General features: G+C 38.9%; 1 long non-coding RNA gene across 1 annotated transcript; it reads right to left on the minus strand.

The window, feature by feature from the left end:
• On the minus strand, positions 1–27221 carry LOC134658046 (uncharacterized). The gene is made up of 3 exons (XR_010097675.1): positions 26943–27221; positions 332–373; positions 1–247 (listed from the first exon to the last, which is right to left on the minus strand). It is a non-coding gene; the product is annotated as an uncharacterized LOC134658046 (long non-coding RNA).

A 27221-nucleotide genomic window follows, 5' to 3' on the forward strand; every position in this document is an offset into this window, starting at 1 on the left:
TCTGTGAACCGCATTAAGATTTTCACACAAAAATAGAAAAAAAACAATAAATTTTTGGGGTTTCCCATACTTAGAACTGAAACTCAAAATTTTTTTTCATCAAACCCATACGTGTGGGGTATCTATGGATAGGTCTTCAAAAATGATATTGAGGTTTCTAATATAATTTTTTTCTAAACTGAATAGTTTGCGCGAGAGACACTTCCAAAGTGGTAAAATGTGTGTCGTCGTCCCCCCCCCCCTGTAACTTCTAAAATAACAGAATGATAAAACTAAAAAAAATATATGATGTACATTACCATGTAAACTTCCACCGAAAATTGGTTTGAACGAGATCTAGTAAGTAGTTTTTTTTTAATACGTCATAAATCGCCTAAATACGGAACCCTTCATGGGCGAGTCCGACACGCACTTGGCCGCTTTTTACCCTTTGGGTACGGAACCCTAAAAACCGCATCAAAATCAAAAACCGGCCAACTGCGAGTCGGACTCGCGCACGGAGGGTTCCGCACCATCAACAAAAATAGAGCAAAACAAGCAAAAAAACGGTCACCCATCCAAGTACTGACCCCGCGCGACGTTGCTTAACTTCGGTCAAAAATCACGTTTGTTGTATGGGATGGGAGCCCCACTTAAATCTTTATTTTATTCTGTTTTTAGTATTTGTTGTTATAGCGGCAACAGAAATACATCATCTGTGAAAATTTCAACTGTCTAGCTATCGCGGTTCGTGAGATACAGCCTGGTGACAGACGGACGGACGGACGGACGGACCGGACGGACGGACGGACAGCGGAGTCTTAGTAATAGGGTCCCGTTTTTACCCTTTGGGTACGGAACCCTAAAAATCAAAGCATACATAGGGACAGACAGACAGCGGGAAGCGACTTTGTTTTATACCGTAAAATGGGGTGAGTAGGCTTCGCGGGGACAGTTGGGTTATGAATGGGGAGAGAAGGTTTGAAAGGGGGGGTGAGATGGTTTTTTAAGGCTACTGCCACAAAAACAATGCATTCCAATTTAAATTGGAGCTATAGTAATACTCATAATAAAAAAAATCGATCCAACAATCTTCCAAAATCACCTTTGTATGAAAACCCAACTCACCCCAAATACGAGGGACTACGGGGTGAGGTGGGTTTTCCTGTTTATCGTCAAAGTTATGAAATGGAACTACCCAAAATAAAATAAAAACGAAAATACAAACTTCCGGAACACTTATTATATACACCATTCAGTTTGCATATGTAAAAATAAAATGCTATCGAGGTTTGAATGTCAGTTTTGCACCTACTCACCCCATTTTACGGTACTATGTAGTTAGCCAGCGATATGATTAATGGAATTCATTTCTAAAGTAGCCATAGCCATGCTCTTTTGCAACTGCTCCTACATTCGTAAATCTACCCATTTCTAAAATTTCTAATATGGGTATAATATAGATATGCAGACTACGGAAATCCCTTCAATTTCAAGAAATTCAACGTGTCTGTGAACCTAGCATATCAAGTGCCAGCATCTCAATCTTTTTTGAGAGTTCTAGTAGCATCCCTAATAGTTCTACAGTTCTAGATGGTTATTTTAAATAGTTCTGCTCATTTTCGCGAAAAAAATGAAATTTTAAAATGAGATGCTAACTTCACATTTTTACACTCCAGCATCCCAGCCATTACCCACTCCACAGCCTCGAAATAGCATTTAAATGAAAGATACTAACATTTCTAGACGATATATAATGAGTTCTAGTCAAAACTGTAAAAAAAATTTTTTTCATATATGTATGGGACACGAACATGAAAAATAATTCTAGGTAAATTCTGATTAATGCTAAGTTTGAGCAAAAATCCCAGTTTTGACCACCAGCATCTCAGCAGTTCTGGATAGCCAGCTCCCTAGAGCACTAGAATAACCACAGTTCTATCTTCTAGAAGGAAATTTGACAGAGTTTTGATAGACTATGTCCGAAAATAGTATCGAAATCGAGTAAATGTTAAGTTCTGAGCGTAGCATCCCAGCCAATGCAGGTCTGATACCCAGCATCTCAGCAGTTTTGGATAGGCAGCTCTCCAGTGCACTAGAATAACCACAGTTCTATCTTCTAGAACGAAATTAGGCGGAGTTTTGGAGAATTATGTTTGAAATAGTCTCGAAATCGAGAAATTGCTAAGTTCTGAGCTTGGCATCCCAGCCAATGCAGGTCAGACACCCAGCATCTCAGCAGTTCTGGATAGCCAGCTCCCTAGTGTACTAAAATTACCACAGTTCTATCTTCTACAAGGAAATTTGACAGAGTTTTAGAGGATTATGTTTGAAATAGTCTCGAAATCGAGAAATAGCTAAGTTCGGAGCTTAGCATCCCAGCCAATGCGGGCTAGATACCTAGCATCTCAACAGTTCTGGATAGAAAGTACATTAATGCATTAGAATACATGGAGTTCTATCTTCTAAAACGAAATTTGGCAAAGTTTTGAAAGATAGTCTTTCAAAACTCCAAAAAAGCATCGAAATCGAGGAATTGCTAAGTTCTGAGCTTGGCATCCCAGCCAATGCAGGTCAGACACCCAGCATCTCAGCAGTTCTGGATAGCCAGCTCCCTAGAGCACTAGAATAACCACAGTTCTATCTTCTAGAAGGAAATTTGACAGAGTTTTGATAGACTATGTCCGAAAATAGTCTCGAAATCGAGGAAATGCTAAGTTCAGAGCTTAGCATCCCAGCCAATACAGGTCCGGTACTCAGCATCTCAGCAGTTCTGTATAGCCAGGTCCCTAGTGCACTAGAATAATGACAGTTCTATCTTCTAGAACGAAATTTGGCAGAGTTTTGGAGAATTATGTTTGAAATAGTATCAAAATCGAGGAATTGCTAAGTTTGGAGCTTAGCATCCCAGCCAATGCGGGCTTGATACCTAGCATCTCAGCAGTTCTGGATAGCAAGCACCCTAGTGAATTAGAATACATGCAGTTCTATCTTCTAGAACAAAATTTGGCAAAGTTTTGAAATATAGTCTTTCAAAACTCCGAAAAAAGTATCGAAATCGAGGAATTGCTAAGTTCTGAGCTTGGCATCCCAGCCAATGATAAGATAAGATAAGATAATCTTTATTGGTACAATACAGGTACACGTCAGTTACAATTTTGTACAATATTCATACAAATTCCACATTACAGAGTATTTCAATTGAAATATAAACAACATAGTAATGTCAACAATTCAAAATAGAAACAAAATAAATAAATTAAAACATGTTTTACATAGTCATTGGCAGTGCCATTACTTCATTAACCACGATTCTAAATTTCTTTTAAAGGATTGGTGAGACTGGGCATCTCTTATGCTATCAGGGAGGCGGTTGTATATCGCAGGGCCTGTGACGTAAACCGACTGTTCGGACCTAGTCAGCTTGTGGATCGGTGGTACTAGGCGGTCTCGGTGTGCATTGCTTCGTAAATTATGTGAGGTCACTATGCCTTTTCGTTTAAATTTATTTATGTTTGTGTAGGTAAAAGTCGCGATTTGAAGAATAACTAGGCTAGGTAGGGTTCAAATGCGTAGGTTTTTGGAGTGATCGCGGACTGATTCATCACTGCGGATACCTACGATGCCTCGCACTGCGCGCTTCTGCATTCGAAAGGCACGGTCGAAATCCGATGCTCGGCCCCACAGCTCAGCGCCGTACGACAGTATCGAATGGACGGTGGCGAAATAACAGGATCTGACTGTATCTATCAATGCAAGTCAAACACCCAGCATCTCGGCAGTTCTGGATAGCTAGCTCCCTAGAGCAGTAGAATAACCACAGTTCTATCTTCTAAAAGGAAATCTGACAGTGTTTTGCCAGACTATGTCCGAAAATAGTATCGAAATCGAGTAAATGCTAAGTTCTGTGAGAGTAGCATCCCAGTCAATGCAGGTCTGATACCCAGCATCTCAGCAGTTCTGGATAGGCAGCTCCCTAGTGCACTAGAATAAACACAGTTGTATCTTCTAGAACGAAATTTGGCAGTTTTAGAGAATTATGTTTGAAATAGTATTAAAATCGAGGAATTGCTAAGTTCGGAGCTTAGCATCCCAGCCAATAGAGGTCAGACACCCAGCATCTCAGCAGTTCTGTATAGCCAGGCCCCTATTGCACCAGAATAAATACAGTGCCATCTTCTAGAATTAAATTTGACGGAGTTTTGATAGACTATGTCCGAAAATAGTATCGAAATCAAGTAAATGCTAAGTCTGAGCTTAGCATCCCAGCCAATGCAAGTCTGATACCCAGCATCTCAGCAGTTCTGTATAGCCAGGTCCCTATTGCACTAGAATAATGACAGTTCTATCTTCTAGAAGGAAATTTGGCAGAGTTTTTGACAATTATGTTTGAAATAGTATCAAAATCGAGGAATTGCTAAGTTCGGAGCGTAGCATCCCAGCCAATGCGGGCTAGATACCTAGCATCTCAGCAGTTCTGGATAGCAAGCACCCTAGTGAATTAGAATACATGCAGTTCTATCTTCTAGAACGAAATTTGGCAAAGTTTTGAAAGATAGTCTTTCAAAACTCCGAAAAAAGTATCGAAATCGAGGAATTGCTAAGTTCTGAGCTTGGCATCCCAGCCAATGCAGGTCAGACACCCAGCATCTCAGCAGTTCTGGATAGCCAGCTCCCTAGAGCACTAGAATAACCACAGTTCTATCTTGTAGAAGGAAATTTGACAGAGTTTTGTTAGAATATGTCCGAAAATAGTCTCGAAATCAAGTAAATGCTAAGTTCTGAGCTTAGCATCCCAGCCAATGCAGGTCTGGTACTCAGCATCTCAGCAGTTCTGTATAGCCAGGTCCCTAGTGTACTAGAATAACCACAGTTCTATCTTCTAGAAGGAAATTTGACAGAGTTTTAGAGGATTATGTTTGAAATAGTCTCGAAATCGAGAAATAGCTAAGTTCGGAGCTTAGCATCCCAGCCAATGCGGGCTAGATACCTAGTATCTCAGCAGTTCTGGATAGCAAGTACCTTAATGCATTAGAATACACGCAGTTCTATCTTCTAGAACGAAATTTGGCAAAGTTTTGAAAGATAGTCTTTCAAAACTCCAAAAAAGTATCGAAATCGAAGAATTGCTAAGTTCTGAGCTAGCATCCCAGCCAATGCGGGTCAGACACCAAGCATCTCAGCAGTTCTGGATAGCCAGCTCCCTAGAGCACTAGAATAACCACAGTTCTATCTTGTAGAAGGAAATTTGACAGAGTTTTGTTAGACTATGTCCGAAAATAGTATCGAAATCGAGTAAATGTTAAGTTCTGAGCTTAGCATCCCAGCCAATGCAGGTCAGGCACCCAGCATCTCAGCAGTTCTGTATAGCCAGGTCCCTAGTACACTAGAATAATGACAGTTCTATCTTATAGAACGAAATTTGGCAGAGTTTTTGAGAATTATGTTTGAAATAGTATCAAAATCGAGGAATTGCTAAGTTCGGATCTTAGCATCCCAGCCAATGCAGGTCAGATATCCAGCATCTCAGCAGTTCTGGAACTGCTGAGATGCTGGGTGTCTGACCTGCATTGGCTGGGATGCTAAGCTCCGAACTTAGCATTTACTCGATTTCGAGACTATTTTCGGACATAGTCTAACAAAACTCTGTCAAATTTCCATCTACAAGATAGAACTGTGGATATTCTAGTGCTCTAGGGAGCTGGCTATCCAGAACTGCTGAGATGCTGGGTGTCTGACCTGCATTGGCTGGGATGCCAAGCTCAGAACTTAGCAATTCCTCGATTCGATACTTTTTTCGGAGTTTTGAAAGACTATCTTTCAAACCTTTTCCAAATTTCGTTCTAGAAGATTGAACTGCATGTATTCTAATTCACTAGGGTGCTTGCTATCCAGAACTGCTGAGATGCTAGGTATCTAGCCCGCATTGGCTGGGATGCTAAGCTCCGAACTTAGCAATTCCTCGATTTTGATACTATTTCAAACATAATTCTCAAAAACTCTGCCAAATTTCGTTCTAGAAGATGAACTGTCATTATTCTAGTGCACTAGGGACCTGGCTATACAGAACTGCTGAGATGCTGGGTATCAGACTTGCATTGGCTGGGATGCTAAGCTCAGACTTAGCATTTACTTGATTTCGATACTATTTTCGGACATAGTCTATCAAAACTCCGTCAAATTTAATTCTAGAAGATGGCACTGTATTTATTCTGGTGCAATAGGGGCCTGGCTATACAGAACTGCTGAGATGCTGGGTGTCTGACCTCTATTGGCTGGGATGCTAAGCTCCGAACTTAGCAATTCCTCGATTTTGATACTATTTCAAACATAATTCTCTAAAACTGCCAAATTTCGTTCTAGAAGATACAACTGTGTTTATTCTAGTGCACTAGGGAGCTGCCTATCCAGAACTGCTGAGATGCTGGGTATCAGACCTGCATTGACTGGGATGCTACTCTCACAGAACTTAGCATTTACTCGATTTCGATACTATTTTCGGACATAGTCTGGCAAAACACTGTCAGATTTCCTTTTAGAAGATAGAACTGTGGTTATTCTAGTGCTCTAGGGAGCTAGCTATCCAGAACTGCCGAGATGCTGGGTGTTTGACTTGCATTGATAGATACAGTCAGATCCTGTTATTTCGCCACCGTCCATTCGATACTGTCGTACGGCGCTGAGCTGTGGGGCCGAGCATCGGATTTCGACCGTGCCTTTCGAATGCAGAAGCGCGCAGTGCGAGGCATCGTAGGTATCCGCAGTGATGAATCAGTCCGCGATCACTCCAAAAACCTACGCATTTGAACCCTACCTAGCCTAGTTATTCTTCAAATCGCGACTTTTACCTACACAAACATAAATAAATTTAAACGAAAAGGCATAGTGACCTCACATAATTTACGAAGCAATGCACACCGAGACCGCCTAGTACCACCGATCCACAAGCTGACTAGGTCCGAACAGTCGGTTTACGTCACAGGCCCTGCGATATACAACCGCCTCCCTGATAGCATAAGAGATGCCCAGTCTCACCAATCCTTTAAAAGAAATTTAGAATCGTGGTTACTCACAAAAAACTTTTACACCTTTAATGAAGTAATGGCACTGCCAATGACTATGTAAAACATGTTTTAATTTATTTATTTTGTTTCTATTTTGAATTGTTGACATTACTATGTTGTTTATATTTCAATTGAAATACTCTGTAATGTGGAATTTGTATGAATATTGTACAAAATTGTAACTGACGTGTACCTGTATTGTACCAATAAAGATTATCTTATCTTATCTTATCATTGGCTGGGATGCCAAGCTCAGAACTTAGCAATTCCTCGATTTCGATACTTTTTTCGGAGTTTTGAAAGACTATATTTCAAAACTTTGCCAAATTTTGTTCTAGAAGATAGAACTGCATGTATTCTAATTCACTAGGGTGCTTGCTATCCAGAACTGCTGAGATGCTAGGTATCTAGCCCGCATTGGCTGGGATGCTAAGCTCCAAACTTAGCAATTCCTCGATTTTGATACTATTTCAAACATAATTCTCCAAAACTCTGCCAAATTTCGTTCTAGAAGATAGAACTGTCATTATTCTAGTGCACTAGGGACCTGGCTATACAGAACTGCTGAGATGCTGAGTACCGGACCTGTATTGGCTGGGATGCTAAGCTCGGAACTTAGCATTTCCTCGATTTCGAGACTATTTTCGGACATAGTCTATCAAAACTGTCAAATTTCCTTCTAGAAGATAGAACTGTGGTTATTCTAGTGCTCTAGGGAGCTGGCTATCCAGAACTGCTGAGATGCTGGGTGTCTGACCTGCATTGGCTGGGATGCCAAGCTCAGAACTTAGCAATTCCTCGATTTCGATGCTTTTTTGGAGTTTTGAAAGACTATCTTTCAAAACTTTGCCAAATTTCGTTTTAGAAGATAGAACTCCATGTATTCTAATGCATTTATGTACTTTCTATCCAGAACTGTTGAGATGCTAGGTATCTAGCCCGCATTGGCTGGGATGCTAAGCTCCGAACTTAGCTATTTCTCGATTTCGAGACTATTTCAAACATAATCCTCTAAAACTCTGTCAAATTTCCTTGTAGAAGATAGAACTGTGGTAATTTTAGTACACTAGGGAGCTGGCTATCCAGAACTGCTGAGATGCTGGGTGTCTGACCTGCATTGGCTGGGATGCCAAGCTCAGAACTTAGCAATTTCTCGATTTCGAGACTATTTCAAACATAATTCTCCAAAACTCCGCCTAATTTCGTTCTAGAAGATAGAACTGTGGTTATTCTATTTCACTGGAGAGCTGCCTATCCAAAACTGCTGAGATGCTGGGTATCAGACCTGCATTGGCTGGGATGCTACGCTCAGAACTTAACATTTACTCGATTTCGATACTATTTTCGGACATAGTCTATCAAAACTCCGTCAAATTTAATTCTAGAAGATGGCACTGTATTTATTCTGGTGCAATAGGGGCCTGGCTATACAGAACTGCTGAGATGCTGGGTGTCTGACCTCTATTGGCTGGGATGCTAAGCTCCGAACTTAGCAATTCCTCGATTTTGATACTATTTCAAACATAATTCTCCAAAACTCTGCCAAATTTCGTTCTAGAAGATACAACTGTGTTTAGTCTAGTGCACTAGGGAGCAGCCTATCCAGAACTGCTGAGATGCTGGGTATCAGACCTGCATTGACTGGGATGCTACTCTCACAGAACTTAGCATTTATTCGATTTCAATACTATTTTCGGACATAGTCTAGCAAAACACTGTCAGATTTCCTTTTAGAAGATAGAACTGTGGTTATTTTAGTGCTCTAGGGAGCTGGCTATCCAGAACTGCTGAGATGCTGGGTGTCTGACCTGCATTGGCTGGGATGCCAAGCTCAGAACTTAGCAATTCCTCGATTTCGATACTTTTTTCGGAGTTTTGAAAGACTATCTTTCAAAACTTTGCCAAATTTCGTTCTAGAATATAGAACTGCATGTATTCTAATTCACTAGGGTGCTTGCTATCCAGAACTGCTGAGATGCTAGGTATCTAGCCCGCATTGGCTGGGATGCTAAGCTCCGAACTTAGCAATTCCTCGATTTTGATACTATTTCAAACATAATTCTCAAAAACTCTGCCAAATTTCGTTCTAGAAGATGAACTGTCATTATTCTAGTGCACTAGGGACCTGGCTATACAGAACTGCTGAGATGCTGGGTATCAGACTTGCATTGGCTGGGATGCTAAGCTCAGACTTAGCATTTACTCGATTTCGATACTATTTTCGGACATAGTCTATCAAAACTCCGTCAAATTTAATTCTAGAAGATGGCACTGTATTTATTCTGGTGCAATAGGGGCCTGGCTATACAGAACTGCTGAGATGCTGGGTGTCTGACCTCTATTGGCTGGGATGCTAAGCTCCGAACTTAGCAATTCCTCGATTTTGATACTATTTCAAACATAATTCTCCAAAACTCTGCCAAATTTCGTTCTAGAAGATACAACTGTGTTTAGTCTAGTGCACTAGGGAGCAGCCTATCCAGAACTGCGGAGATGCTGGGTATCAGACCTGCATTGACTGGGATGCTACTCTCACAGAACTTAGCATTTATTCGATTTCGATACTATTTTCGGACATAGTCTAGCAAAACACTGTCAGATTTCCTTTTAGAAGATAGAACTGTGGTTATTCTAGTGCTCTAGGGAGCTGGCTATCCAGAACTGCTGAGATGCTGGGTGTTTGACCTGCATTGGCTGGGATGCCAAGCTCAGAACTTAGCAATTCCTCGATTTCGATACTTTTTTCGGAGTTTTGAAAGACTATATTTCAAAACTTTGCCAAATTTTGTTCTAGAAGATAGAACTGCATGTATTCTAATTCACTAGGGTGCTTGCTATCCAGAACTGCTGAGATGCTAGGTATCTAGCCCGCATTGGCTGGGATGCTAAGCTCCAAACTTAGCAATTCCTCGATTTTGATACTATTTCAAACATAATTCTCCAAAACTCTGCCAAATTTCGTTCTAGAAGATAGAACTGTCATTATTCTAGTGCACTAGGGACCTGGCTATACAGAACTGCTGAGATGCTGAGTACCAGACCTGTATTGGCTGGGATGCTAAGCTCGGAACTTAGCATTTCCTCGATTTCGAGACTATTTTCGGACATAGTCTATCAAAACTCTGCCAAATTTCCTTCTAGAAGATAGAACTGTGGTTATTCTAGTGCTCTAGGGAGCTGGCTATCCAGAACTGCTGAGATGCTGGGTGTCTGACCTGCATTGGCTGGGATGCCAAGCTCAGAACTTAGCAATTCCTCGATTTCGATACTTTTTTGGAGTTTTGAAAGACTATCTTTCAAAACTTTGCCAAATTTCGTTCTAGAAGATAGAACTCCATGTATTCTAATGCATTAATGTACTTTCTATCCAGAACTGTTGAGATGCTGGGTATCTAGCCCGCATTGGCTGGGATGCTAAGCTCCGAACTTAGCTATTTCTCGATTTCGAGACTATTTCAAACATAATCCTCTAAAACTCTGTCAAATTTCCTTGTAGAAGATAGAACTGTGGTAATTTTAGTGCACTAGGGAGCTGGCTATCCAGAACTGCTGAGATGCTGGGTGTCTGACCTGCATTGGCTGGGATGCCAAGCTCAGAACTTAGCAATTTCTCGATTTCGAGACTATTTCAAACATAATTCTCCAAAACTCCGCCTAATTTCGTTCTAGAAGATAGAACTGTGGTTATTCTAGTGCACTGGAGAGCTGCCTATCCAAAACTGCTGAGATGCTGGGTATCAGACCTGCATTGGCTGGGATGCTACGCTCAGAACTTAACATTTACTCGATTTCGATACTATTTTCGGACATAGTCTATCAGAACTCTGTCAAATTTCCTTCTAGAAGATAGAACTGTGGTTATTCTAGTGCTCTAGGGAGCTGGCTATCCAGAACTGCTGAGATGCTGGTGGTCAAAACTGGGATTTTTGCTCAAACTTAGCATTAATCAGAATTTACCTAGAATTATTTTTCATGTTCGTGTCCCATACATATATGAAAAATTTTTTTTTTACAGTTTTGACTAGAACTCATTATATATCGTCTAGAAATGTTAGTATCTTTCATTTAAATGCTATTTCGAGGCTGTGGAGTGGGTAATGGCTGGGATGCTGGAGTGTCAAAATGTGAAGTTAGCATCTCATTTTAAAATTTCATTTTTTTCGCGAAAATGAGCAGAACTATTTAAAAAAACCATCTAGAACTGTAGAACTATTAGGGATGCTACTAGAACTCTCAAAAAAGATTGAGATGCTAGCACTTGATTTGCTAGGTTCACAGACACAAATTCAACTATGTATGTTTTATTCACATTTATTATGCGGAGATGTAGGAGGTTCCACATTAAATTTTAATTAAAGTAAGAACATAAATCGTTAGTGCGGCAATGCACGTCTATAGTAAAAGTGCCATGTTTTACAGATGTTATCTATTTATACTACCCTCCTTTCCCATAACTTAAACAGTATCGTAGTACAAAAACAACCATAACAATAATTATTAGCGAAGCCACTTTCCTAGTCGTTGTTACGTTTTACGGCGGCGGACAAGGCACCGAAATCACCACGCTCCGCCGGCTCAGGGCTCCAATTACAAGGTAATTTAAACCCATAGAACATAAAACATCTTTGGCTTACGCCTTTCACATGATATAGTCTTGTATAGTTCTTAGGTAAATAGTAACCTGTCAATGATTTTGATAATAAAATAATACGAAGCCTAGGCAATCAGTATCACTTACTCATTGAATTTTAGTTTCAATGATTAATTTGATCGCGTGTTACTTTGCATTGAGCTTACACTTTCTATAACAATTACACAGGCCATGATTTAATCAGAAAGTAACTAGGAAATAGTTATAGTTACACAGCAGTAAACATTTAACTATGACGATAAATGCTGCAAAATAAAACAGGTAGATGCATTGTTTAATGAAATAATAAACTATGTACGGTAGGTTTCTTTGTGAACGTCCTAACACTCCTTACATATCGGCAAAGGGCATCGCATCACGATTTCAAAACCGTAATTCCAACTTGGGACCAGGAAGTCGCGATTCCTGTCGTAAACGCAACTTCACAGCGTGCCTCGCCACTAATCAACGCTGGCTACAGCTGTCATCGTAAAACAACACTCAATTCGTAGACTTCTCTTTACGACCCTAGAGGAAGTCGGCTAATTCGGGTTTGTTGACCTCTTGCTGTGGAATACAGATCAAGACGGCTTAAGCTCCTCAAAGCGACATTTTCTGGCTCGAAGCCATACCTGGCTAAACGGTAACTTGTTTTGACTGTAACTTGGAGTTGCTTTGTCGTCAATTTTCAAGAACAGAATTTTCTTATCTCATCTAATCTACCAAATCTTTCTATGAACTTGGAACCATGCCATTGTAATGACGAACGGTAACTCGTTTTGACCATGTTATTAAATTACGCTGTCAACTCGTCAAATCAACGTACGCATGGTAAATTTCACGTCTACATGATGAATCAATTGAAGCATGGGAACTTGTCGAGGAGTTTGAGAACGTTTGGTCAATGCTATTTAAGTGACAATAGGTAGGGGGGAAGATATTTTGGGACACGTTAGTAGCAAAGTTATCGGGTAATTCATAAAACGACATATACATGGTTGTTTGAATGCTCAATTGACATGAAATAGACCCAACCAACACACATTCAGAAATTTTCCAACACTTTGCTTCAATAGATTGAAGACGAGCAACGGGATTTGTGGGATATAGTACATGGTGGTGTATGGACGGCGCCCGCGTATGTGCTATAAATCTCGGCATATCAGCCCAATCAGTGTAACAAAGGCGACGTTTTAATTGCTGGCTAAACTAGAGTTAAACGTTTTTAGACGTAGGGGTACTTTTCGTTTCAATTTAGATTCGTTTTCGTAACTACGAATACAGTTATACGTTTTCGTAGCTACCTACTTAGGCGGACTAGACCTCAAACAAGATCAAACAAACAATCCATTACCTATTATATTGCTCTTTTACCGCCGTATTGATATATATTTGTGAAATACATGATTCAATTCAATTCAATATCTTTAATGTCAAAAACACATGTCAAAATATACAATACAAATTAAAAATAAAATTAAAATTAAAAAATACATGACTTACACTAAATTAAAAGTAATATGTACACATATGATTGCAATCATTTACAAGGACACTTCACAACAACCTTGATTGATTACATAGGTTATCCAGATTAAATGCCAATAAATCTTAGTTTCTTCGAGGGTTTGGAGGTTGAAAGGGGACAACGTTGTCTACTTAAGGTTATGTACTCTAAGCCATACAGATTCCCAACGAAAGACCTCTACCACCTAAGTGACTTACTATCAATGAGGAAGCTGTATGTATTGAGTCTAACAACGAGACTACATAAAACATTACCATTTAACCCGGAGCTGCAAAATCGTAGAAGAAAACATAATTTTGCTCCCCTTTCAACTACAAAATCTGTATTTGCTAAGAGACAATTCGGGGCGCAATCTGCATATGTGTACAATAAAATAAACAAAGTATTAAATATATATAATCTGCAACTGTACAAATGTAAAAAAACACTAACTGAATGGCTTAAAATACTTAACTATGACGAGACAGAGGCTCTGATATACTAAGTTGGTATTATTTAATTAACTTAAATTCTTAAGTACTTACCAGTTCTTAAAATACGATATTATGCTTTACAGTACCTATTGTATAAGAAGTTCCGAAAAGTTCAACATATTCACTTGCACTCACACGATCTCACACACAGTCATATACCTAGACACACACACACACGCACACACACACACACACACACACACACACACACACACACACAGTTAGAATAAATTGTACTATTAGCTTAAGTTTTCTTTCTGTATGCTAGTTAAATATTTCTTAAATCTACAACTTGTTGCTACGGAGGAGCGGGGCTTCCTGATACAGGTATAATATACTTAATAGGGAGTCCCAACCTGTTACCTTGTTATGTAACATTTATTAATGTAAATAAAATATTTTCATTTTCATTTTCATTTTTTTTTCGGCCCTTTGTCAGTGTCTCTAATTCCTAAATAAATGGTCCAGCAAGAAAGAGATAAAATTACAATTTGTCACGACGGTCACTGAACGCGGTACATAGATTCCACCTTTGTCAGTTACCATTAGTCATCAGTTGAATCAGGATCCGCTGCAAATTACCTTTGTCCCACATCTGTACATTGGGCACAAAGATGTCAACATCGTTTTGCACTTTCGTTAAATAAAATACCAAATAAGCCTGGAAGGTCCGGTCCTTTACACGTATTACAGTCGCAAAGTGAAGGCATTTCAAGCGTAATGTCTGTCAATACTAGATATTTTTTCGAGTCTCGTATCGTATCTATTGTCTACTAGCATGTATATTATGTATGATGCAAGAAACCTCTAACCAGTTTATTCTAAAACTCGCACGTTTTTAGCGTATCTTTGTCCATAACAAATTGCCATTATTCTTCATAAGGCAGAACATGACAAGTTTTAAAACTAGGTATTTTAACAGCGACTACCTACTCTATAATAGAGCGAATTAGCGAATTTAAACACGCGTCATTTGGTTACTGAAACAAGTGAGTCAGCAATAAACAAAGATGAAACGCAGGGTCAAGGTCAACACGTCTTCATTGTACAAATTTAACAATTTTAAAATTACTTTACACACGTATTACTTCTATATATAATAGAAAAGATGGCAAAAGTCGGTATTCGTCATAAACATCTACGGAATAAGGCTAAAGTAGTTGAATTGTATGAAACAAAAAGTTTTCCGAAATTCAGTAACTGAAACTGAAAAATAGTTTTCATGTTGACATGGCATTTCTGAGGTACAGCAACAGTCTTAACTGTCCATCGGTGCACGTTATGCCTTTTGTAATAAGGTTTACAAACTGTCAATGAACAGTGTGGGCGATGGTATTGCTGGCTAGACGGTAGCTTGAATAAAACAAGTCATAACAAACAAAGGCACAGGTCTCGGGTTCAAGGTCAATGCCGCCATATTTCTCATATTGTTCGTACCTGCGTCCGCGCAGATCTCTAATTCACATCCCATACTTAGAGAGGCATTATTCTCGAGTAGGTAAACCATTATAGTTGAGACTGAGGTTCATAACAACTTTATGATATGAGAAGACGTCTATGCTCTTTCTATGCTGGATCTTGAGGCGAGCATTCACTTAGCTAAAGGAATAGATAGTCCTGGAATGGAGTTACATGGACGATATTGAAACTATTTATAAAGCCACGTTGCAATTTTACCGTGGATAAATTGTAATAACCGGAGTTAATGGTTCCAAGGGCTAGCAGGTATTAGCTTGTCATTGTAAATTGTATCCAGAAGAAATACGGCGGAACTTGTTCCCACAGTATTTTATTCAATTAAAATGTCATTCATGTGAGATGTCTCCGTGGAAGTGGAACCCTAAGGTTGAATTGTAATGACCCGTCACACATGTTACAACAATGGAACGAGGCTTGGGTTTACTCGTAAGTTTTGTAATAGTTTATAGGTAAGTATGTAAGTACATGTAAATACTATAGTGTTGCATACTATAAAAGTTCTGAATTCGGTATAAGTCAAGAAACATTCGCTAAATTACTGAAAAGCTGGACAAAAAGATAATATTCCATGCCAATAAATACAATTCAATAAAACAGCCTTAGTTCTGCTGGCATTGCAAGAGTCATGCGCAATTCTTACAAAGAAGTTTTAGAACTATCGATAAAAACTTTGGCAATATTTCAAAATTTAAGTGTTTCCGAACTCCCATAATAAGCAATAAGCAAGTTTTCATGTATAATTAAATAGGCGATGTGAAAATCTTCATTATAAATTTCAGACGACCTTCGCCATAGGCATGCCTGATGCAAATTGGATGATGTCACTACCTAAATGGCTAAAGGTGTGTTCTTTATTCAGGATAAAATACCATGAACTCAGGAATAATGACTATATACCTATGTGCAAATGTTGTATAGAAATTCAGTACAAGGTGCACCCGTGTGTATATCGGCAGGCAAACTTACGGCTAGACTTCATTAAGGGAAAATGCTTTAAACAAAACAAGAACTGTACATATTGACCATCTCCAAGCCATGGCACAGGCCATTTAATAAGAGAGACTGAATTGGGCAATGACATTTAATGTCTATTGTAATAAATTCTATGAAAGGGACAAAACGCGTGTTTTGTGTAGCCTTTAGGTGTTAAAAAATCAATTCGCTAGTTGGAATTCAAACTATAGAGAAGGGTTTTAGCTTCGTGAGCTCCGAGCCGACAAGTATGATCTACATGCGCGTATTAAATTACAATACGCTGCACTAGTTAAGTGTAGTACGGTTCAGTGCCCTGTAAGGCGATGCGTTACTTTCTCTACAGATGCACTAGCCAGTTTTATTTACCTAACTACTATATACGAGTACAAGCTATTACATACTTATATTTATTTAAGAATTCATATTTAAAAAAAATATATGGTGGTTAAATGTTAACCGAGTAGTACATTTACAAGCAGAACTATGATATATTTTAGAATCTTTTTTTGGAAATACCTATGTACAATTTTAATTGTAATGTTGATTCAAAACGAAATTGATGCGGCTAATACGTCATACGCGCTTTGTGATATAAAGCATGATTTCTGCAGTTAATTACAATAAATTAACAATCTACCACTTACACGGAACTGCCAATTATTGAATTGAATTTCCTGCTTATCTTTATTTGCAATCAAAACCAGATTTATTGCTGGAGAAGGTAATAAACTAGCTTCTCGATAATTGCTAATTCAATTAATTTTAATCTTTTAACATGCTTGACGGTGAGTGAGATATATTCTCAGAGATTTTTGCTTACATTTTGATATATGCTCATAGTTATGCATTATATTTTCTACACAAATGACACCGTCGTGTCTGAATCTCTAGATGGTTACCCTAACTAGCAAAATAAGTAAATATTGTCTTTGGATACTCGTAACCAAAAGAAATCGATACGCAACTAGCCGTTGAAAAAGTTTATCCGGCACCTGGAAAAGCTGGCAATAATATGTTCGGAACAAACCTTTGAGTTGGTGTAACTACGGCTTAATCTGTAACTAACAAACAACTAGATCACATGCAGTCTAGATCTGGAAACCTTGACGTTAGGGAATTCCCAATCCTGTGTGACCTATAAACTCAGACACGGGCGCCGGGGAGACTGGCGAGTGGCGACGCAGTGACGGACGCTCGTTGACCCAAACTGGGGCATATTCCTTGAATCACGAACTTAGTTTAGCTTGCATTGTTGCGTTATTCGTTTTTTAACTGGAAAGCTAGGCTGATTCTAAAAATATAATTATAGACTCTAATTAATTTGTAACCAAACGTTAATATGTAACATAACTTATGTCCATCGAAATCACACACAAAACTTGGTATGCTACTTACTGAAAAATCTTGAAACAAACCACGTACCACTTTTATCTCAATAGCATGTGGTTAGCAAGTAGCCTTAATTTCAAGCTATTCTAACTAGAAAAGAGTTCTCAGAATCCCAAACATATTCCGTTTCGACGTCAAGTCATTCGTGACCACAATGCGAACTGGAGCACTTTCTACACCTTCGCTAGCATTGTAAACAAAATTAATTCAAGTTATGCATACTTAGCAATCATCTTATTATCAATAATTGGTTTGTATCATGATATGTACTGTATGGTTCACTTTCTCTAAGACTAATATTGTAACCGATCTTTAAATAGCCGTATACGGTCTTGAGATAATCTCGATAATGAGCTCCCGGTAACTTCTTGGGCGAGGCAATTAGTGACATGCTACTAAGTAGAACTAGCGATTATGGCATGAACAATCTAACGTGACATCACGAAGGAATAATAAACGATTAGTTTCTGAAACACAACAGCGGGATTTTGAAGTACCTATAATTTTTGTTGTCAGGGATCTAGAGGTTTATAATGAGCCTAATGATTTATTACCAAGGCAAACTGTCGAGCAACTAATTCAAGGCATGCATATGTTTCAGCAATAAGTAATACCTAAATATATCTTCGTTTATTGTATGCTATTTTAAAGCGGTCTAGAGTCTAGCTAGACTGAGACTAATAGACTGATCGGCTAAGGTAGCAAAATCAATACGAAAACTTTTATAGAAGTTAGCCCAGTTGCTGGACATTTTTATAATAGGCACGGGCAATGTCAATCTGGGACCCTGACCGCTTACGGCGCTCACTGGTCAGCCCAGCGGGCGTTCACCCGCCTGTTACGAACACAATATTGGTGGATTACGCGCATGCGTTAATCAAATCGCGCGGGATATCGCGGTTGGAATTCAAAATTCGAACGTGACAGTTAGTAGCGGAACTAGACAAATATGGCGGCGGGCCTTCTTCATGGCCAGAGACAATTTATTTCATGAATGGACGATAGTAAATCATAATGAGTCATTGTGCGTACAGTCGACGTCAAAGATATTTTTACATTTTTCGCCTTATTACAAAGGCATAAGGTGCAAAAGTGCAAACATGTTTTTGACGTCGACTGTACATCTTGGCGCCAAAGTGCTCCCTTCGACGGGTCCGCTGTTAAAACTAGTATTTCTATTTTTATTCTCATTCCTTCGGCTGGGCTAATGTTAAATTCTTATGGATGATTAACAGTTTGTTGAAACATTTGTGGGCAACGGGTCCTTTTATTCACGATGCATTTATGTTAATAGCTTCGAGGAACGAATGCATTAAATGTACCTGTTGGTACACAAACCATATCGTATTAATTACTCAACCTAAACCTTCCCCCTCCTTTACTTTCTGTACGATCCTTTAAAATCTACCTGAAAGCATAAGTTCAAGTAAGTATTTTATTTGAGGTGCGCCATCACAGAATCAGTAATAGTATTACATATTACGAATTAGCCAATCTTACTATCAAATCAAATCCGTTTACTATTAGGCGTTATCCGACGACTGTTTAACTTGTTCACATTAAATAATTGACAATAGTTTTATCATGACATGATAAATAGTTATAACGATAAGTACAGTCGCATGTTTTAATTTATGACCCATTTTTAGGGTTCCGTAGCCAAATGGCAAAAAACGGAACCCTTATAGACTCGTCATGTCTGTCCGTCTGTCTGTCCGTCCGTATGTCACAGCCACTTTTTTCCGAAACTATAAGAACTATACTGTTGAAACTTGGTAAGTAGATGTATTCTGTGAACCGCATTAAGATTCTAATACAAAAATAGAAAAAAAAAACAATAAATTTTGGGGGTACCCCATACTTACTGAAGCTCAAAAAAAATTTTTTCATCAAACCCATACGTGTGGGGTATCTATGGATAGGTCTTCAAAAATGATATTGAGGTTTCTAATATCATTTTTTTCTAAACTGAATAGTTTGCGCGAGAGTCGCTTCCAAAGTGGTAAAATGTGTGTCCCCCCCCTGTAACTTCTAAAATAAGAGAATGATAAAACTAAAAAAAATATATGATGTACATTACCATGCAAACTTCCACCAAAAATTGGTTTGAACGAAATCTAGTAAGTAGTTTTTTTTTAATACGTCAAAATCCCCTAAATACGGAACCCTTCATGGGCGAGTCCGACTCGCACTTGGCCGCTTTTTTCTAAACTGAATAGTTTGCGCGAGAGACACTTCCAAAGTGGTAAAATGTGTGTCCCCCCCCCTGTAACTTCTAAAATAAGATAATGATAAAACTAAAAAAAAATATACGATGTACATTACCATGTAAACTTCCACCGAAAATTGGTTTGAACGAGATCTAGTAAGTAGTTTTTTTTAATACGTCATAAATCGCCTAAATACGGAACCCTTCATGGGCGAGTCCGACTCGCACTTGGCCGCTTTTGTACCTTGTCACAGTGAAAGTAGCTAGAGACCTCATGCTATTGTCACTGTGACAAGGTACAAAAATGGGTCATAAATTAAAACACGCGACTGTACATACCTAGTGGACAGAAGACCCTGACATTTGCCTATGATTAAACGACACTTAGTCTAGGTTCTACATTTTTATGTTTTTGACATTTAGATAAATGGTTTAAGCATTTTATATGTATGCAATGATAAAGTTACGAGAATTTTATTTGTAACTTAACACCCAATCCAAACAGATTTAGGTTGCTTAATCTTGAATCTCGTATAATCTCATTGCTTATGCATTCAAATTGCTACTAGTTAAATTGCCTCGTTAAATTTGTGATCATATCAGGATTGCAGTCGAAGTAACCCAGTTATATCCTGCTGAGTATATTGTAAAAATTATTCTACATTTATATAACCTATCTACATGCTAAAGACCGCCATTCTCTGCTGAAACGTGAAACGGACTAAAAGTTAAGACTAAGACTACGAAAGAGGCAAATAATTAATTTTACTATCATATTAGAAAACGATACTTTATTTTTCGTTAAAAACTCTCAGAATGTATTTTTAAAATTGCTCAAAATACTGGATATTTCAGTAGCTACACGTTTTACATTTGACGGATAATTGAATCAATTATACCGTACAATTTTAAAACCGAATTGATGACCATGGCTCGAAACGCCTAGAAAATTTCCAGTACAATACACACGCTGCAACTTATCCGAGATCGATGGAATCTTACGTCACTACCAGCCTTGGTAAGTGCGGGATTATCATAATACCGCATTAGACTCTGAAATAGTAAGATACTCTTAAGAGACGCTTCTTCATAAAAACTTAGTCCCCATTTTCCTCCCTGGACATTGACATTATTGAAAATATTTTTGACATAATTTGATGTATATTAACCTCATTATTGTTTTCCATGATATTAAGCATAGCTATGCCCCTTCGCTTGATTTTTTTGAAAACGAAGGGGCAAGAGGTGGTTGATATGCTAGTTATGCTACATCTAATTCTGTCAAAATATTGTTGATAACGTTAACCTAGACAGGAAAATGAGGACTTGTGTATGAAAAGGCCACTTCGCACGGCCGTCCACTTTCGTCTTAATAAAACTTTGGAATCTAAATTAAATGGTAAACTATGCGATACGAGTACATATTGTAACACAGTGCGTCCCAGCATCTTATTTATCATAGAGCAAGAAAGCTTGACATATCATCTAACTTATATTGACAGTGAGGCAGCAGCGTGGAATAAAAACGTGTTTAATTTGTCTAGTTCAGCTTTTCTCATAGCGTGAGCTGTCGCCAGTGTCAACTCAAGCGCATCATTCATCATATTTTTGATCGCAGCCCGATTACATTCTGCGAATGAATGGAATTGAAAGATTGCTGTTATTCAGTTGTTAGATAAGCAGACAGTCGCTTATAGTTCTATTAATATTAGAAGTTTTTCTGTTTCATGCATGACTCGACTTGAAGTTTGATTGAGTTAAGTATCAGTAACACATTTTGTATAATTTTTAAGAAAAAAAACCGACTTCTATGCGGCCCGGTGAAAGATTATTGTAGATGGTGCGCTATGTAGAAAAGGAGGTAAAACCACCCACTTTTCTAGTAGCATTTCGTTTCTGTAAGGCTCGCAGTTCTAACCTAACCCACTTTTGTTCGGTTCTGTGAGGATAGCAGTTCAAACCTAACCTAACCCACTTAACGGCGCATGCGGTGCGGTGTACGGGGGTTTGAGCGGGAGGGGTTTGGCCTCATCATACTTTATACCTACATTTTATGGTAGGTAATCATAGTAGTTTGTTTAGTTTAGGTATCATAGTGGTTTTCCGGGTCAAGGTCCGGGTCTGTGTCCGAGTCCGGGTCCGAGTCCGGGTCTAGTCCAGGTCCGAGTCCGAGTCCAGGTCCGGGTTCGGGTCTGAACCGGATCCGGGTACGAGGCCGGATCTGGATCCGAGTCCGGGTCCCAGTCCAAGTCAAAGTCGAAATTCGAAATCACCAAACATGTACTATGCGTCGTTGAAGAGTTCTGTTCTGATCATCATCAGCAGTTCCAGTTCATCAAATGCGAAAGTTTTTAATGTTAATGCTTTATTTTATGATGAAAATACAGAAAATTATATACGTGTGCCTTTAAGATTTGAGGAGTTCCCTCGATTTCTCATGGATCCCATGTTCAGAACTTGAGCTTGACATAAATATGGCTTAAAAACTAAACTTGCTTAACAAACATAACGAAGAGGACAAATCGCCAAACGTGAACTATGGGTCGTTGAAGAGTTCTGTTCTGATCATCATCAGCAGTTCCACTTCATAAAATGCGACAGTTTTTAATAAAAATGCTTGATTTTCTGATGAAAATACAAAAATCTCTATACGCACGCCTTTAAGATTTGAGGAGTTCCCTCGATTCCTCATGGATCCCATCATCAGAACTCGAGCTTGACAAAAATGTGGCTTAAAAACTTAACTTGCTTAACAAACATAAAGAAGAGGACAAATCGCCAAACGTGAACTATGCGTCGTTGAAGAGTTCTGTTCTGATTATCATCAGCAGTTCCACTTCATCAAATGTCACGTTTCTGAATGTATATGCTTGATTTGTTGATAAAAACACAAAAATCACTGTATGTATGCCTTTAAGATTTGAGGAGTTCCCTCGATTCCTCATGGATCCCATCATCAGAACTGGGTTTTGACAAAAACGGGACCAATCTGTATGCATATACATACAATCAAAAAAAGAATTTTCAAAATCGGTCCAGTAATGACGGAGATATGGAGTAACAAACATTAAAAAAAAACATACAACCGAATTGATAACCTCCTTCTTTGAGATTTGGAAGTCGGATAAAAACTAAAACGTTTCTTTCACTTGAAGAAGCATGCAAATTTTTCTTACTAGCTAGGTACTAAAACTAAATATATACAAATTGAAGCTAAGTTTGGTTATATAATAATAACATCATCGAAATACACACACATACTCGTACGTATACGTATAATGATCATAGCTTACAGAAACTGAAGCTAAATTAACTTAGCAGGCATAATTAGCAGGCTATTTAGTTACTTAGGAAATTAACAACACATACTTAATTTGAATATTTGTGTAAGCAGTTCTTAGTTTCTTTCTAGATACAGTCAAACGAGACGATGATGTAATCTACAGCTAGCCTGATTGATTTATTCCTATGTACCAAATCTGTCAATCTCGAACGAGTCCAAAAAGGGTTACTAGTGTTGTTTATAAATCAAGCACGTTCTCGCCAGGTGGGCCGCGTCTCCGGGAACCCAGATTCATGGAGTCAGGTGTCACCCAAATATTATGTGAGGTCTCAGGTGTCAGCTGAACAGAATCAATTGGGTTGAATGGTTTACTGTTTTTCTGGGTTTGTACGATTGTATTTCCATTATATTCTTTTGAAATGTAAAATGGCCACTTCCTGGTCAGCCAAATTGTAGTTTAAGCATTAATCTTCGTGAAGGCGCTGAATAGTTGAATACAATCCGTCCGGGACTTCTGTTTGTTAACGGAAGGCAGAAAATAGGTACATGCCACTTCAGGTGACGTGACCACATTCACAGAACTCATAAAGTTATTGGTCAGTTAATGGAAACACGATAAAGTACAAAGGCAGTTAGGAATCCGCTGTAACCACTGCTAAGTCTATTCAAATAAAAATTCCATAATTATGCAAAACAATATACCAATAATGACAGATAATACAAATTGTCCGCACAAATGCAACCTGCCCGTACTAGGCCAGGTGGCATTGTCACCTGCGCGCGTTTGTTCTCGCTCGCTGAAGCATACACAACACAATCGCATGTCTCCCGAGCTCGCGCCGAGTGTCGTTGCTCCACCAATGAAAGTTAATTGTTGCCACATGCAAATAACTTGCTCATTATGATTTTAATCAGCTGTTTGAGCTAATTTTATAGCCGAGGCGGTCAATTAAGCGTTTATCAGGTTGATTGGTGAATTAATGATTTATTTGTCGTATACGGTGTTTAGATTAATTATGAAAGGCCAGAGCACACCAGCTGCGTGCGGCTAAAATGTTTGTGTTTGAGCCGCGCACTCACACGTCACGCAAGCGATGCCGTCTCTCATAAGGATCTGTATTTGCACATCTAGGCACACGCACCCGGTGTGCACAGGCTTTAAATACTACATTGCGTTTAGTAGCTGGTTTTACGCAACACTAATTCATTGTTTTAGTTTTTTCAGCCACAGCAGTCATAACCGCTTATTTTCAACATGGACACGAACCAAACGTTTTTCCTTGTCAGTCTAAGTAAGATCTAAAGCCGTTCTGACACTGGAATGCGTGAGAGTCTGGCCCGTTACCTGGACCATCGTCCATCGCTGTGCCATGAATACTAACTAACCGGGAGTGACAAATGCACAAACTAACTGTTATATACCTATACCTATACCACTGAAAAGAAACACTTATGGTAATTATGTCGTGCAGCGCGGAATAAACATTTTAGTCTGGTTTTATTCAAACTATAAGCCGTGGAACTTTGTTCAAATTATGATGGCCTCCCGTTTGTCAACCATATTTAAATTCTTTAAGAAGTTACATTTACCAATTAACTTTTTTCCGTGAGCGCATTACCACAGTATAGGGACAATGCCAGTAAACTATCTTTGGCTGTTTAGGAATTCTGTCGACTTCACGTTTGCTCGAGCGTAAGAACTGCTCGGATATATCATGGGTCCTCTTTGCCGAATTCAGACACGGGTTGTCCTTGTAGCATGTATCGTCACTTTGTTTTTGCGTGCTTCGTATGAACCTTTGTTTGAAGATGGAGTACTCTGTAATAAATCTGTTCTGGTATCACATGTCGATGTCGTCTGGCAGCCGCACCAAACTGGGAAGGGAACGGTTCGCTCGAGCTCCTTTTTCCCCGCGAGCCTGATTTATTGCCGTCATGTAGGGTAGGACCGTTGGGATGTAATGAATTCGATCCTCATTTACTATATTAGGGCTCCAGAATTCAAGCTGTATGCAAAGCTTTCAGTATACGCACGATATGCAGTGTTATGTTAAGGGATATGTATGTTTCCCGGAAGGGTAAGCAATGATAACGGATTATTATTACGAGGGGCGTTCAATAAAAAGTGAGAATGAGTATGTTATATACAACTTTTATTAAATGTTATTTTATTTTTCGACATAGTCACCTTTTAGCATAATACACTTAGTATATCTTTTTTCTAAACTTAATATTCCATTTCTAAAAAAGGTTTTATCTTGAGTACTTAAAAAATCTTGTACTGCAGCGACTACCGCGTCGTCGTCTTCAAATTTCTTGCCTCTTAGGTATTTCTTCAATCTCGGAAATAGGTAGAAATCACTAGGGGCGAGGTCTGGTGAATACGGAGGATGCTTAAGGATATCGAACCCAGCATCACGTATTGCAGCCATTGCAACGGCGGACTTGTGTGCCGGTGCATTGTCCTGATGGAACAACACAATTTTCGAGAGTTTACCTCGCCGTTTTTCACGGATCTCATTGCGCAATGTTGCTATTTGTTTGGCATATAAAGAGCCCGTAATAGTGGCTCCATGCTCGAGATACTCAATCACTACGACCCCTTTACCATCCCAAAAAACAGAGCCCATGACCTTATCGGCAGATGGGCCCACCTTGAATTTCTTCGGAGTTGGAGATGATGGCCTTTTCCATGTCATAGACTGCAGTTTCGTTTCAGGGTCGTAATGATGGAGACATGTTTCGTCCATTGTTATAAATCGCGCCAAAAAAAGTTCCCGGTCTTGCTGTATCAGGTCCAAAGCATCTTGACAAATCTCGACTCTAGTTTGTTTTTGCGTGTCAGTAAGCATTCTGGGTACCCAACGCGCAGATACCTTTTTCATACCCAAGCGTTCATGTAAAATATTATGCACGCTCCCCGTTGAAATCTTTACATTTTCAGCAATAAAACGAACCGTGACACGACGATCCGCCAAAACTAAGTTTTCGACTTTTTTCACAATTTCTTCAGTTACTGCTGTAGTAGGGCGTCCGGAGCGGGGGTCATCCATGGTCGATGTTCTTCCACGTCTAAATTCGGCGCACCAACGTGTAACTGTCGAATACGGAGGAGCATTAGACCTTAAAGTGTCCCGTAAATCTAAATTGACTTGGTCCGTAGAAAAATTTTTCAAACACAAGTATTTAATAACGGCGCGCAGTTCAATTTTCTCCATTTTCGCTAACGTACTCAACAGCATCGCAAAGAAATCGCCGTATTTTTTTTTAAAACAAAAAACAGTTAGTTTTTTTTTTCATGGCAATCAGCTAGGTAGATTAGCTTTACCGGCCAGTATTTACTTTCCTAATATTTAAAGAGTTTGCATCTCATTCTCATTATATATTGAACGCCCCTCGTATTACTTACTAACATACGCCACACAGTTTTCGGTCTATTAATTTTTATAACATTCTCTGTTCGCCCACTCTTGACCGTTGACCTAACTGACTTTTCGTAATTTCTCCTTTGGTTGTTGAACTGATTTCGTGGAACAATCGTGCCAAAACCGTCTTTTAACTGTCCTATTCCCATTTACATACGTATAGGTAACGGTAAACTACGATTTAACTTATTTCTGCATGTGCAGAAGTGACAACTGTCCCGATTACAGCGATTATACTTACATCAATAAATTCTCGCTCTTGACTCGACCACTTTTTAGGGTTTCGTAGCCAAATGGCAAAAAATGGAACCCTTATAGATTCGTCATGTCTGTCTGTCTGTCCGTCTGTCCGTCCGTATGTCACAGCCACTTTTCTCCGAAACTATAAGGACTATACTGTTGAAACTTGGTAAGTAGATGTATTCTGTGAACCGCATTAAGATTTTCACACAAAAATGGAAAAAAAAAACAATAAATTTTGGGGGTTCCCCATACTTAGAACTGAAACTCAAAAATTTTTTTTTTCATCAAACCCATACGTGTGGGGTATCTATGGATAGGTCTTCAAAAATGATATTGAGGTTCCTAATATTATTTTTTTCTAAACTGAATAGTTTGCGCGAGAGACACTTCCAAAGTGGTAAAATGTGTGTCCCCCCCCCCCCCTGTAATTTCTAAAATAAGAGAATGATAAAACTAAAAAAAATATATGATGTACATTACCATGTAAACTTCCACTGAAAATTGATTTGAACGAGATCTAGTAAGTAGTTTTTTTTAATACGTC

The sequence above is a fragment of the Cydia amplana genome, chromosome 21 (genome assembly GCF_948474715.1).
Source record: "Cydia amplana chromosome 21, ilCydAmpl1.1, whole genome shotgun sequence".
Taxonomy (NCBI): Eukaryota; Metazoa; Arthropoda; class Insecta; order Lepidoptera; family Tortricidae; genus Cydia; species Cydia amplana.